Below are 12,637 nucleotides of genomic sequence, written 5' to 3'. Positions count from 1 at the left end.
ATTTTCACATTTATCTGGAAACCCATTTTTCCTACCTGAAATGAACTATCTTGGCCTTCTGGTTGAACAATACCATAGAATCTCACTGGAGAATCCAGCAATACCTAGGAAAGTGTTCTCTATACTTTCAGCACAATTCTATGATCTACTTCTGGTGGAACTTCTGACAGACCTTCCAGCAGAAATTTGTGATAGAATTGCACTGGAGGGCTAAAGAAAACTCTAGGAATTGCTGTTATCTAGCCTGATGTCATGTTATTCAATGCTCCTTGCATATAACTGAAGCCATGATCAATGAATTGGCATAACAAGTGGGTGGCCTGTCATATCTTATTATGCATCACTTCTGTATGCATGGCAGGTGAAAAAAATGAATGATAAACCCAATCAATAAATCAATGATTTTCTTAGGAAAGCACACCCATGGTTTCTCCTCTACAATTTCTCCTCTATTGCTTCTTTGGCCTTTTCAAAATTTCCCACTATCATCTATTGTTGCTAAAGCTGTTTCCCATAATCCAGGTCATGCCCTTTCTTATGAACTGTGGGATTTTTCCTGCTCCTCCTCTCCTGTCTTCTTTGTCTCTCACCATAACTCCTTCGTCCATTCAAGGTGGCTCTGCTAAAATTATGTTTGTGTTCTGTCATGTTGATTCCATTGTCCAAATTTACCAGTTCATACTTGGGCTCTTTGCTTCTTACAGAAGCTACAATCTGTTATCCCTCTCTGGGCCTCAGGAGAGCCAATTAGAGAGGGTAGCACCTTTGTATTTACTCCAATGTTCCTGACCAAATACAGTTGCTTCTCTGAAGAAATTGTAACATATGGGCTCAACATTGTTTATAAAAGAAAGCAGGAGTTTTGAGTTCAGTGATGAATCACACATGCAAATGCTGCATCGCACGTGCTTCCTCCTCTGATTGGCTCCCATTCCTTCACATACAGTATTTTCACTGATCTGATGTTCAGAAAACAGGGCTTGGTTTAGCTCCCTCCTAAGCTTCCCTCCCCTTCACCGAAATGACACATGGCTGTAGTACAGATGATGAAAAGGTATTTTCTTGGAGGACAATTTCCACACCATCAAAGCTATCCACTGTTTTTCAAGATAATCATGTAATTATGATAGGTAATATATTTCACCATGTAAGAGTCGCACACACACCCTCATTATTTTGATAGTTTTTCACCATGTAATAGTTGCACTTTCTCCCCATTTTCTGACTATTATGCAGTGGTGACTATTACACCATGAATTTTTTGCAGCTAAGGGGCTTTCCTCAGCTGCAAAGTGTGCAGGTTCACATGCAAGTGGGGCTTCACCTTCCTGCATGCTTGCACCTCAGAGCTACAGGGCTTTCCTAGGTAGTTCCAAAGGGCAGGCACATGGGTGGGCGCAGGCCTGTAGCGAGGGGGTGGTTTTAGGGGTTCAACCCCCCCCCTTGAAATGTTTCATATTTTTTTAAAAAACCTGGTTTACTCATGAATTTTAACTGGTTAATCCAATCCCCATGCTAAGTCTATGAGATGCAAAACATTAAGAGTCCCTCCAGAACTGTAAGCACTATCTCAAGCAAATATTGACAATTTATTCACACTGTCATTACTTGCAGCAATAGCCGATGTAGTGAAGCAACCAAGTTGGGGGTGTGGGTGTTGAATGCTCTCATTAAAGAGGCCAGACTTGGTGGAGGTGGTTGACAGGGGCAGAGCTGCAGGCTATTGAAGGTTGCTCTGCCCCCTGCTGTGCTCTTTACTTCAGTGTGAGCTAGGAGGCAGGTTTCAACCCCACCCCCACCCCCAAAATTTTCAACCCTCTCCAAAATTTTCAACCCCCCCCCCCTGAAATTTTCAACCCCCCCCCCCAAATTGTCAACCCTCCCCGAAATTTTTTTCTGGCTACGGCCCTGGGTGGGTGGGTGCAACTTTTATGCAAGGAACATCAGTAACACCCATTTTTCATCCCAAAAATGGGGGTGCAACTCATATGAGGTGGCAAATATTATGCAATGAAATATGGTATATAAAAAGTAACTTTTTCAAATTATGCTACTCTGCCTTGTAGCTTGATTTAGATCACTGTATGGTATTTTAAAAACCCACCACATCTTGTCTTTCTTTTTTTTCAAAATGATTTTATTGATAACACAAAAAATGTTTTGCAATATGGTAAAAATAAGTATAAGAATAAAAAGTTAAACATATAGGGAGGAAAGGGGGACAAAGAATTCCAAAAATATTGGAAAAGGGGTAAGGGTATTTTGACTCCCATCCACATCATGGTGTTTCATTTACAAATCTTTCAAAATAAATAAATGAATAAATAAATCTCTTCTTTACATCTCCTTTCTCTTTGTGCCTTCTTGTGAAACAACTGCTTTCTCAAGTCTTCTTTTTTTAAAAAAAATGTCTTAAATTATTACCTGTATATTCCGGCATATAAGACAACTGGGCGTATAAGACGACCCCCAACTTTTCCAGTTAAAATATAGAGTTTGAGATATACTCACCATATAAGACTACCCCTCTTCCAATACACACCAAATAAAAAATTTAAAAGCATCAGATTTGATTTCAATTTGGTAATTTTCCTATTACTGTACCTCCTTCTCTGCCTCTCAGATCTCACACATGCACACCTGCACCACTTCACTGCAGTCTTCAGGAGCAAGATCTGAGAGCCAGAGGAAGAGGTCTGGTAATAGGATACAGGGGCGGGCCAGACAGGTAAAAGAGTTGTGTTTTTCTGGGCCCAGAGCCACTCTATCTCTTTTTCCATACCCCGGGCGCCCCGGATGCCTGTACCTTGCTCCACCCTTCACTTACACCTTCCCGGTGAGGCACCCCTTCACCTCACCATCGGGATCGCATTAAGTCCATGAATCCTGATGAATGGATTTTCTTCTACCATACTTGTACAGCATCACCCTTAATGCTTTCATACAATTGCTGCATACGGCAGGGATGTGGCCACTGCCATTTTTGAGCTCCCCCCAAAATATGCAGCAACCACAGATTCTCCAATCCAGATTAGAAGTTTCAGCATCCGCTCTATAAGACGATTCCGAGCGTATAAGACTACTCCCACATGTAAGATGACTCCCATGCATAAGGCTACTCCAGCATATAAGACGACTCCTGTGTATAAGACAACTCCTGCATATAAGATGACCCCTGGCTTTAAAGAAGATTTTCTTGGGCTAAAAAGTAGTGTTATACACCAGAATATACAGTACTTTCATCTTTTCACATTGCAAATAGTCTTTAATTGGTTGCCAGTCTTTTTGGGTTATTGGTTTTCTTTGGTATGTTGATGTCAAATATGTGAGTCTATCCATATTCTATCCTGTCTTTCTTAAAACAGATTCAAATATAAGATTAGCATATATTTTGAAGGAGGGCTCATTTAAGTGGTGGAATATATATGTTTTTTCATAATTCATACTGTATTTTTTTCTCATTTTCATATCTTCCCTCACAAGAGGGAAAACATGGAGCTAATTTGCAAATCTGATTTCTGAGACACAAAATCCAGTTCTCAAATGGGTAAATAGGAGCGCAATGTAGAGTCACATTAACCTGCATCCATACAATGCACATAGGCTAATGCAAGTTAACTCAGAGTGAACACATTTAATGTGGCAGTATCATGGGCTAAAGAAGCACGATTCCTGATTGGTCCATTCCTAAAAAGAAGGTGGAAGTTGAGTAGAGCGTGAAAATTTTGTTTGTGTGCCAGAGACTTCATGAAACATGTGGAAGGCACATTTTCTTTGGCCAGGACAAAGTTGTGGCCCCTTAGTCAACTTTATACATTTTTTGACAATAACAATCAGGAACAGACATGTATAACCCAGGAACAACACTCTGTTGTACCATGCCACCAGTACACCACAAAACCTGTGTTCAGATTAACTTCATAATTCAGCAGCAGATCAGTTGCACAACTTCAGCGCTTTCCAGTAGCTTCTTCCTGCACAGTATTTTCAGTCAACTGCTCCCACAGCCTGCAGTCACTCTGGAACCTTTTACAGACACTTGAGAACATGCCTAGCCATTGTCAGTTTTACCATTGTCTTTCCCCCAGTCTAGATGACATTACAAACTTACCACAGCATACAGTTATATCTTGTCTTAGCAGACAGGTTCTTTTAATCAATTACATAGAGCCTTCAACAAACAGCATCACAGCACAAGGAGAGATATACACTGTACATGACTTCCTTATATACAATTCTATACAATTACACATAGCAATCTCTGATTGGTTCCCAACTCATTAACTTAACTCAGACCCAGGATTACATCATTCACAATCACCTGGACTAGGCCAGAACACATTCCCCAAATGATTTCCTATATACAGCTAATGCATGACTCAGCATTTCCAATAGAAGCCCATTAGCAGTGCATGACTCAGCTATATTACATTACAATACATTGTAAAACCTGACAACCTGTCTGGACAGATGGCCCTGCAGCTTATATAACCCAGGAATGGAACTTATACAATGATTCACATCTTAGGTTTTTTTTTTAAAAAAAACTGCTGTCATTTTTGGTGGCCATCCCAAGGTGGCCATTTTGGGGGCTACAAAATCCTGAGACAAAGAAGCAAGTGTGGATGACGAAAGCAGAAATCCCAGGACCAACAGGTCTGTCTGCAGACCTGCTCGCAGGCCCTGGGATTTTTTGCCTCTGACTAAAGCGTGTGATTTGGGGCTGTCTGGAACCACCCCTATCTTATGTGTTTTTCCTCATTAGATTTGCCATCTAGTGTACACTTTGATACTGTTTTGCCATTTTCATCAGAAGAAATTTTGGAGAGTATACATTGTTTTGCATGATCTATGGATTCTAAAATCAGGATTAGCTTTTGGACTGCTTTACTTTTTGTATTGGTTTTATTTAATTTTAAAGCATTTATATCTGTTGTATAGCACTTTAGAAGCCATTACAGCTGAGAGGAAATAAACAGATGGTTAATTAATAAATAAAAATAAAGAAACTAAACATAAAAATATCCTTCAAATCCTGTAAAGGTGTGAAGTTGCAGTGCTAGAATCAAGGTCATTGGCATAATGAATAAACTTCTGCAGTTGGTACCTAGATTAAAGTAATCTGAGAACAAGGTGGGGGCATGGAAAGAGGAATTGGGGTGTTTTAAAAGCATCTAAAAATGTGGCATGATTAATCAGGACTCTCCTTGCCAAGCAAGACCGCTGAAGGGTTATGGTATCTGTGCAGTCATTAAGACACAAGGGCAAACTAAGCAGCTTATCCTTCCTTTCCTCCTGGTCTGTTCTGAATTCCCTATCCTTTTAAATAGTAAAATGAGCAAGTCCCCTCCATGTTGCCGTGGTTTTAAAAAAAGGGGGATATTAGCATTGCCAAGGGAGACATGCATTGGCTTGGATTGCAGTAAAAAGAGATGGCAGTGTTCCCTCTTAAATATTCATACCCAATTTACGAAGGAAAAGGCTGGAATCGCTTCATGACTGCCTATGGCTCTGATTAGGAGCAAAGCCAAACCCTCAGCTTCTTTATCAAAACAGATTAACACCTGCTCAAGACTGAACAAAATAGGTGACATGGTTTAATGGTAAATATCAAAACATCTCTATTGTAAAACTAGCCTGTCTCACTGTGCCAGGTGTCAGTTCTCTTCAGTCCAAAATGTTGAAGGTGGGGGATTGACATGGATATACATACCTTTAAAAATCCTTTGCATATTTTTAAATAATGCTGTTTTACTGATGTCTGAAACAAAACTGGAGGGATAATCTTGCAAGTGTTATTTGCTGTTGTTGTTGCTGTGCCTCCATGTCATTTCCGATATATGGTGACCCTAAGGCAATGCAATTACAGGGTGTTCTGGGGTTGAAAGTATGTGATTTTTCTCAAAGTAACCCAGTGAGTCTCCATGACAAAAGCATTTGAAAAATTATCACACAGAAAGCATACCTTCAAAATCCTGGTTGCTTGGCTCTTTGGCTACATGCAAAGCAAAAAAAGAGAAAAAAAAGAAGATATGTTTTAGGATGCTAAAAGATGTTCAAAGCCCAACATATTTTAGCCTAGGAGTGCTCTCCCAAGTCTTCTTCAGGAGGCTATTAAAAAAAATCAAAAGGACAACATAAATATGACATCCATTTATATAACAGCATTAATATATTTCTGCCTTGCTTGTGGCTCATTTATAAGCTCTTCAAATCAAAATTGCAGGTCTTTCTGAAATGGGGAATCCAAAAATTTACTGACTGGAGATGTATTCCTAAAGGCTGCAGTGCTTTTTATCTTGTAAGTAGATATTAAGAAAAAAAATGAAATAATGTTCATCCCTCACCACTACCACCACCACCACTTTTGGCATTTCCTTAGGTAAATAAGTTTCCAACCACCAATGAGTACTATCACAATTTCTTTGCTAGGAGTCAATGGCTACATTTAGTAATGGTGTTACATGGGCTTATCCAGGCTTGTGCACAGAATGGTAGATTATAGTTTACTGCAGAAACCTTTTGCTCACATACTGCTGCAAGGAAGACAATGAATTCCATTTGTAATTACAGTAGAATCTCGCTTATCTGACCTTCGCTTATCCAACATTCTGTCTTATCTGACACTCTTATCCGACACCCCCCTTTTCCTCCAGCATTTCCCCTTCAATTAAAGGAGCACTTCTCAACTCTCTCTCAATTCCAATAAGTGAAAAGGGCAAGACAAGAAGGAGGAGGAGGAAGGAAAGGGGGGAAAGAGGCAGGACTGGAAGCGGAAGCGTCTTATCTCCTTCCCTTTGTGATTTCCATACTCCTCTTCAACATCCAGCCACTTCCTGTTGGGTTGCTCTAGCCCCAAGGTATTGCCTTACCTTAAACCTTTGAGTCCCTGTTGTTAGTATTCTAGGTGTCTAACACCTCATCAGATAGGTAACAGTAGGACACGCTGTATTATCTGACATTTTCGTTTATCCAACTTCTGCCAGCCTGTTTATGTTCCAACATAAACAGGCTGGCAGAAGTTGGATAAACTGAAACCGCAGTTTAACATTATGTGTGAAAAAAGATATTACAATTAGCACATTACAAATAACAACATTACCTGTACCATAAAACTTTCTTTTTGGTGAAATAGCATAATGCCTGGTAACCTTGTTACTTGTTAGTATAACAGAACTTAGTTATCAGAATTAGCATAGTGTAGTAGCTAAAGTACTACAGTTCAAATCCCCCTTTGTTGCAAGGTTTCCAAATGAGCCTTCTCTATGTTGGACAGCTAATGATTTGCTAATTGTTAGGCATGGTTCATAAAGAAAATGGACATAGTAATTCCTACTTTGTAACTGTATGCATTATCACATGAGGGAGTCAAACTGGCAGTGAAGCAGCACCAGCACCTTTAGTAATGGTCCCTATTGCATGATTCCATACACATCCCATTACTGGTCTGCCTCCTGTCAACAATTAATCTGTCTTCCACTATTGATGAAAAAAACCTGTCAATAGTTGCCAGTCTACAAGATTCCTGTCACCTACCTTGGTGAATGAAGCCATTCAGTTCTTTGTCAAGAGGCAAGAATCTCAGCCTCTCCCCCTCTTTTAAAAGTTTTTAAAAATAAAAATGAGTATTTTTTTTGTGTTTGTGCAACTGCTGTGGAATAGCTTCATGCGATAAAGTCCTAAGTGGTAACTCCCAGACCAGAGGAGAAAGAACTGTATAGTTTGACAGTTTAGAATCATTGTCTTGTGGTACCTTAAAAGGCCAAGCAGTTTTATAATCACATAAATTTGGGGGTGGGATCGATCCCCTTCATCAGAGGCATGAAGTGTTACTTCAGCAAGCAGACGACCAACAAGTAATCAGAAATAACTAGCACGAAGTGCAGATGTGTAACTTGGATCTACACTGCCATATAATCCAATTTCAGAATGCAGATTAACTCCATTGAACTGCATTATATGAGTCCACACTGCCGTATAATCCAGTTAAATGAAGTTAATCTGCATTTTGAAACTGGATTATATAGCAGTGTAAATCCAGCCATAGTTGTATGATCTAGACCAGAGAAGGAAGAACTCAGCACAGAGGTTTGCTATTTAAACCTGCCTGTCGCACCTGAAAGACTTTTTTTTACCATAGCTTCCTAATTATCAGGCCAATGCATCATAAAATTTGCTTTCACTTATTGCTGTTTTGAAACCTGGCAACCATAGGTTTCATTAATCTCGTTCATATAATATTAAGCCATACTTTAGGAGTCTAGCCAAAAAAAAAACCCCTCAATGTTTGAAATTTCACAGCTTCTCTGCTAACTGGAAGTCTAGCCAGATGGATTTAGAAGCAAATTTACTTAGCCACCTTTTTCATTGAATGTATATCAATATCAAACATTTCATTTGTTGAAAAATGTTGTTGTTCTTTCCCACTCAATTAGTGCATCGAGTGGTTGCAATCCAAAACTAACTGAAGGAAAGAGGGAATGTCTTGACTTCAGTGGTGCCAAAATATACCGTGTAGGTTTTGTTTTTGTTTTAATGCTGTACAATGCTGTACTTTCTGAAGCTAGAGATTTAAATTAACAGCAACCACTCATGGGAGAAGACAGACAACATTATAGCTTATTATATTAATCATTGTTATACATGCAAGGCTGAGTTTAATTATGATCACACTATCATAAAAATAGAAGAGTTTCAGAAAGACACCAACAAATGGATTACAGGAATGGAAAATGTGTCCAAACAAAGACAGATGTAAAAGACTGGGGCTTTTCATTTAGAAAAGTTATGATTTAATGAAAGCGTGCTTGAAGAGCGATAGGAAGACTAACATACAGGGTAGAAAATCCTACACACACTGTTCAAATAGCTGAGTCTCCAAATATACTAACGGGGGGGGGGGGGGCAGAACCTCAGTGTGAACTAGTTCAGCCTTCAAATGATGGAACTAACAAGTCTCTCTGTATCCACAGTATGTATGTATGTATGTATTTATTTATTTAAAACATTTATATTCCACCCTTCTCACCCTGCAGGGGACTCAGGGAGGAGCAAACATATATACGGCAAACATTCAATGCCAGAGCATAAACTAAACTATAAACATACATAAACAATAAAATCAATTATCGGCATATTAAAATCAACTGTTTAAAACTGTCTCTAATCATCCATATCAAATTCAGTCAGCAAGATAAAGTTACCTATTTTTGCCTTATTGCACTGTCCCAATGGCTCGATCCCACAGCCAAGTTTTTACCATCCTTCTGAAGGACAGGACGGAGGGGGATGATCTAATCTTGACAGGGAGGGAGTTCCATAACCAGGGGGAAATCACTGAGAAGGCCCACTCTCTCATCCCCAAAAATCACGCCTGTGACAGTGGCAGGACTGAGAGCAGGGTCTTCCTGGAAAATCTTAATCTCCCCAGTGGTTCATAGAGGGAGATGTGTTCAGAAAGGTAGATTGGGACAGGGCTATTTAGGGCTTTAGAGGCCAAAGCCAGCACTTTGAGTTGTGCTCGGTAGCAAACTGGCAACCAGTGGAGCAACATGGGAGCTATGTGCTCCCTATATGCCACCCCGGTTATTAACCTAGCTGCCTCTCATTGAACTATTCAAAGCTTCCAAACAGTCTTCAAAGGCAACTCCATGTAGATCACGTTGCAGTGCTCTACCCTGGACATAACGAGAGCATGGACTACCGTGGCCAAGTCAGACTTCTCAAGGTACAGGCGTAGCTGTTGCACGACTTTTAATTGTGCGAAAGCCCCCATAGCTAATTCTGCAACCCTGAGCTTCCAGGTTCAACGATGAATCCAGGAGGACTCCCAAGCTGTGGACCTGTGCCTTCAAGGGGAGTGTAACCCCATCCAACACAGGCTATAACCCTATACCTTGTTCGGCCTTGCGACTGACCAGGAGGAACTCTGTCTTGTCTGGATTCAGCTTCAATTTGTTTGCCCTCATCCAGACTGTCACAGTGGCCAGGCATCAGTTCAACACCTGGACAGCCTCCTCAGCATCTGGTGAAAAGGAGTAGTAGAGCTGGATGTCATCGGCATCAAACTCCAAAACTCCGGATGATCTCACCCAATGGCTTCATGTAGATGTTAAACAACATGGGGGACAATACTGAAGCCTGCAGGACACCACAGTATGATTCAGGCTACTCTCACTGTTAATTCTATTAAGGAAAATATAAATTGGTGGCCAGTAGGAGGTGGCTACTGAAATTTCCTCATAAATACAGAAATTTAAATAACACTAGATGTTATGAGCCAATTCTACAGTAACAATAATGTTTAGAATTTCAAATCGCAGTTTTTCACAAGTATTGAGGAAAGGATCTTCTATGAGACCTACCATGCAATCTGTAATAGAATCCATTCAGTTTGATTTTTTACTATCAGCTGGTATGTAACCTTCAGTTCTTTGTGTGCACAAATTTTCTGTCTCAACTCAAACACTTCTCACAGAACTTACAGAGAGTTCTTTGCCATAAGTTTAATTGATAAGCCCTGATTGGTTTTGTAAATAAAACTTGTAAGTTTCTCACCAGAATTATTTATTTTGCATCTCCCAACTCTTCATAAGACAAAGTTCACCTTGGCTCAGAATTTTGTGTACAAAGGAAATTGTATTATCATTGTCAAATAAGTAAAAATTGGTATAGTACAACAAAAAGGATATATAAGAATGCTTACTCTATGGGTATGAGTAAAATGTATACCAAAATACATTCATTAGGAAATGGAAGCATTACAGAAAATTTATACAGATAATATATTTGAATTTCAATGTAGGAAGCATTAATGAAGACACTAAACCCAACACAGACAGTCCCCGAATTACAAACATCAGACTTACAAACAACTCATAGTTAAGAACAGGAGTGAGGCAACAGAAAATGAGAGAAATCTACCTCTCAGAAGGGAAATTCAGTCCTATAAGACTTATCAAGAGGAAAAGGGGTCCCCACTTAAACTTTATCACCAATTCTTGTTTCCATAACAAGTCAAATTTTTCAAAATCCAATTATTACAGGGACAGAAAGTAAGGTGAAATCTTCTAAACAGGGGCACCAACAGCAAAACAAACACCACGGGGATGTTAACCCTTCCCTATGTATATGTTTATGGCTGGAATCACACTTTCAAAATGTACCTGTTCCGACTTACAAACAAATTCAACTTAAGAACAAACCTACACAACCTATCTTGTTCATAACTTGGGAATTGCCTGTGTTTGGAATTTCAGGTGTTTCACCCAGAAGAAGCTGGAGTGGAAACCTGCTGCTTCAGCTGCTCCTGTACTAGGTTACTCCCTCTATTTCAGTGGTTTTCAACCTGTGGATCCCCAGATGTTTTGGCCTTCAACTCCCAGAACTCCTAACAGCTAGTAAACTGGGTGGGATTTCTAGAAGTTATAGGCCAAGACACTGGGGACCCACAGGTTGAGAATCACTGCTCTATTTGGTCATTTCTAGGAATAATGAAATAGGTATCTTTAAATAAAGTCACCTATATTTTAATTCAGTTTACTTGTGTGGTCTCATTATTCCATTATTCCATGGGTCAGTCAACATTAGTCACCCGTCTCCAATGTTTTTACCATCGTGTATATAACAATAGTACAAATAAAGGGGAGAAATATGGCAATACAAGTTGCAATATCAATTAACACAGAAAGATCAACCCTAAAACCAACTTCGGGTTAGTGTGGAGCATTGTGCTGTCACACACTGGGCCTGTGCATAAGACTGTAGACAGAACAGAAATTCTGTGTGCCCAACGGGATGCCGGGGATGCCTCAGATTAAAGGCCCTTGGATTCCCTTAAAACAGAGTCTTTAGATTGCTTAAAGGTTCAACAATGTTCTTTATTGATGAAAACAAACAGGTACTTTAAAACTGTCTTAACAGTCTATTGGCTCTCTCTCTCTCAAGCTTGTCCACAGGGAACAGGCACTATCTTCTTAACTGTAACTAATGGGGAAATTCTTAACTTCTAATCTGGGCAGTCTGTCTTTGCCTCTGTTGGCATGGAGCCCCTGCACCCGGTGTGGAGCCCCTGCCCCTGCACCAACTGCTTCTGGCTTCTGCAAGTGACCCTTACCAAGCAGAGCTTTGTAGACTTCCAGGGGACGAAGAATTCAGGTTTCCATGATGGCTGACTGAAGTCCTTCAGTAAAGGAGCTGTAGGGCTGTATAACCTCGGCCAAGCTGTGGGCTGAATATCTCCCCGGCCAAGCCGTAGAAGACGAAGCTTTCTACAGGAGCTCTTGGTATTATGTCCTGCATGAAAGCTTCTCTGTGTGGACTGAACCCAAAAAGGCTCCTATTCCCTCCAAAAACCCAAAAGTGGCGGGACCAGGGAACCTAACTATAATTGACAGGTGGCTTGCCCTATGATTGCAGCCAAAAGAAGCCACCTATCTGCAGAGTCCCTGAAACTTAGGACTATAACAAACTTTAAATGCAAAGCAAACAAAATTGGAGCTCCTGGTACAGCTGTACCCAGGGGCGGCTCAACCATTACGCAAAGTAAGCATTCGCAGTATAGTTGATTTTGCCCAGGGGCGCTTTTGAGGTGCTCTTGGGGGAAAATAGACCTTGACATATGCAAGTTGTAGTTACT

This window comes from Anolis sagrei, chromosome 1, assembly GCF_037176765.1.
Source record: "Anolis sagrei isolate rAnoSag1 chromosome 1, rAnoSag1.mat, whole genome shotgun sequence".
NCBI classification, from domain to species: domain Eukaryota; kingdom Metazoa; phylum Chordata; class Lepidosauria; order Squamata; family Dactyloidae; genus Anolis; species Anolis sagrei.
The sequence above is the reverse complement of the archived record's forward strand: the minus strand, read 5'-3'. Positions refer to the sequence as shown.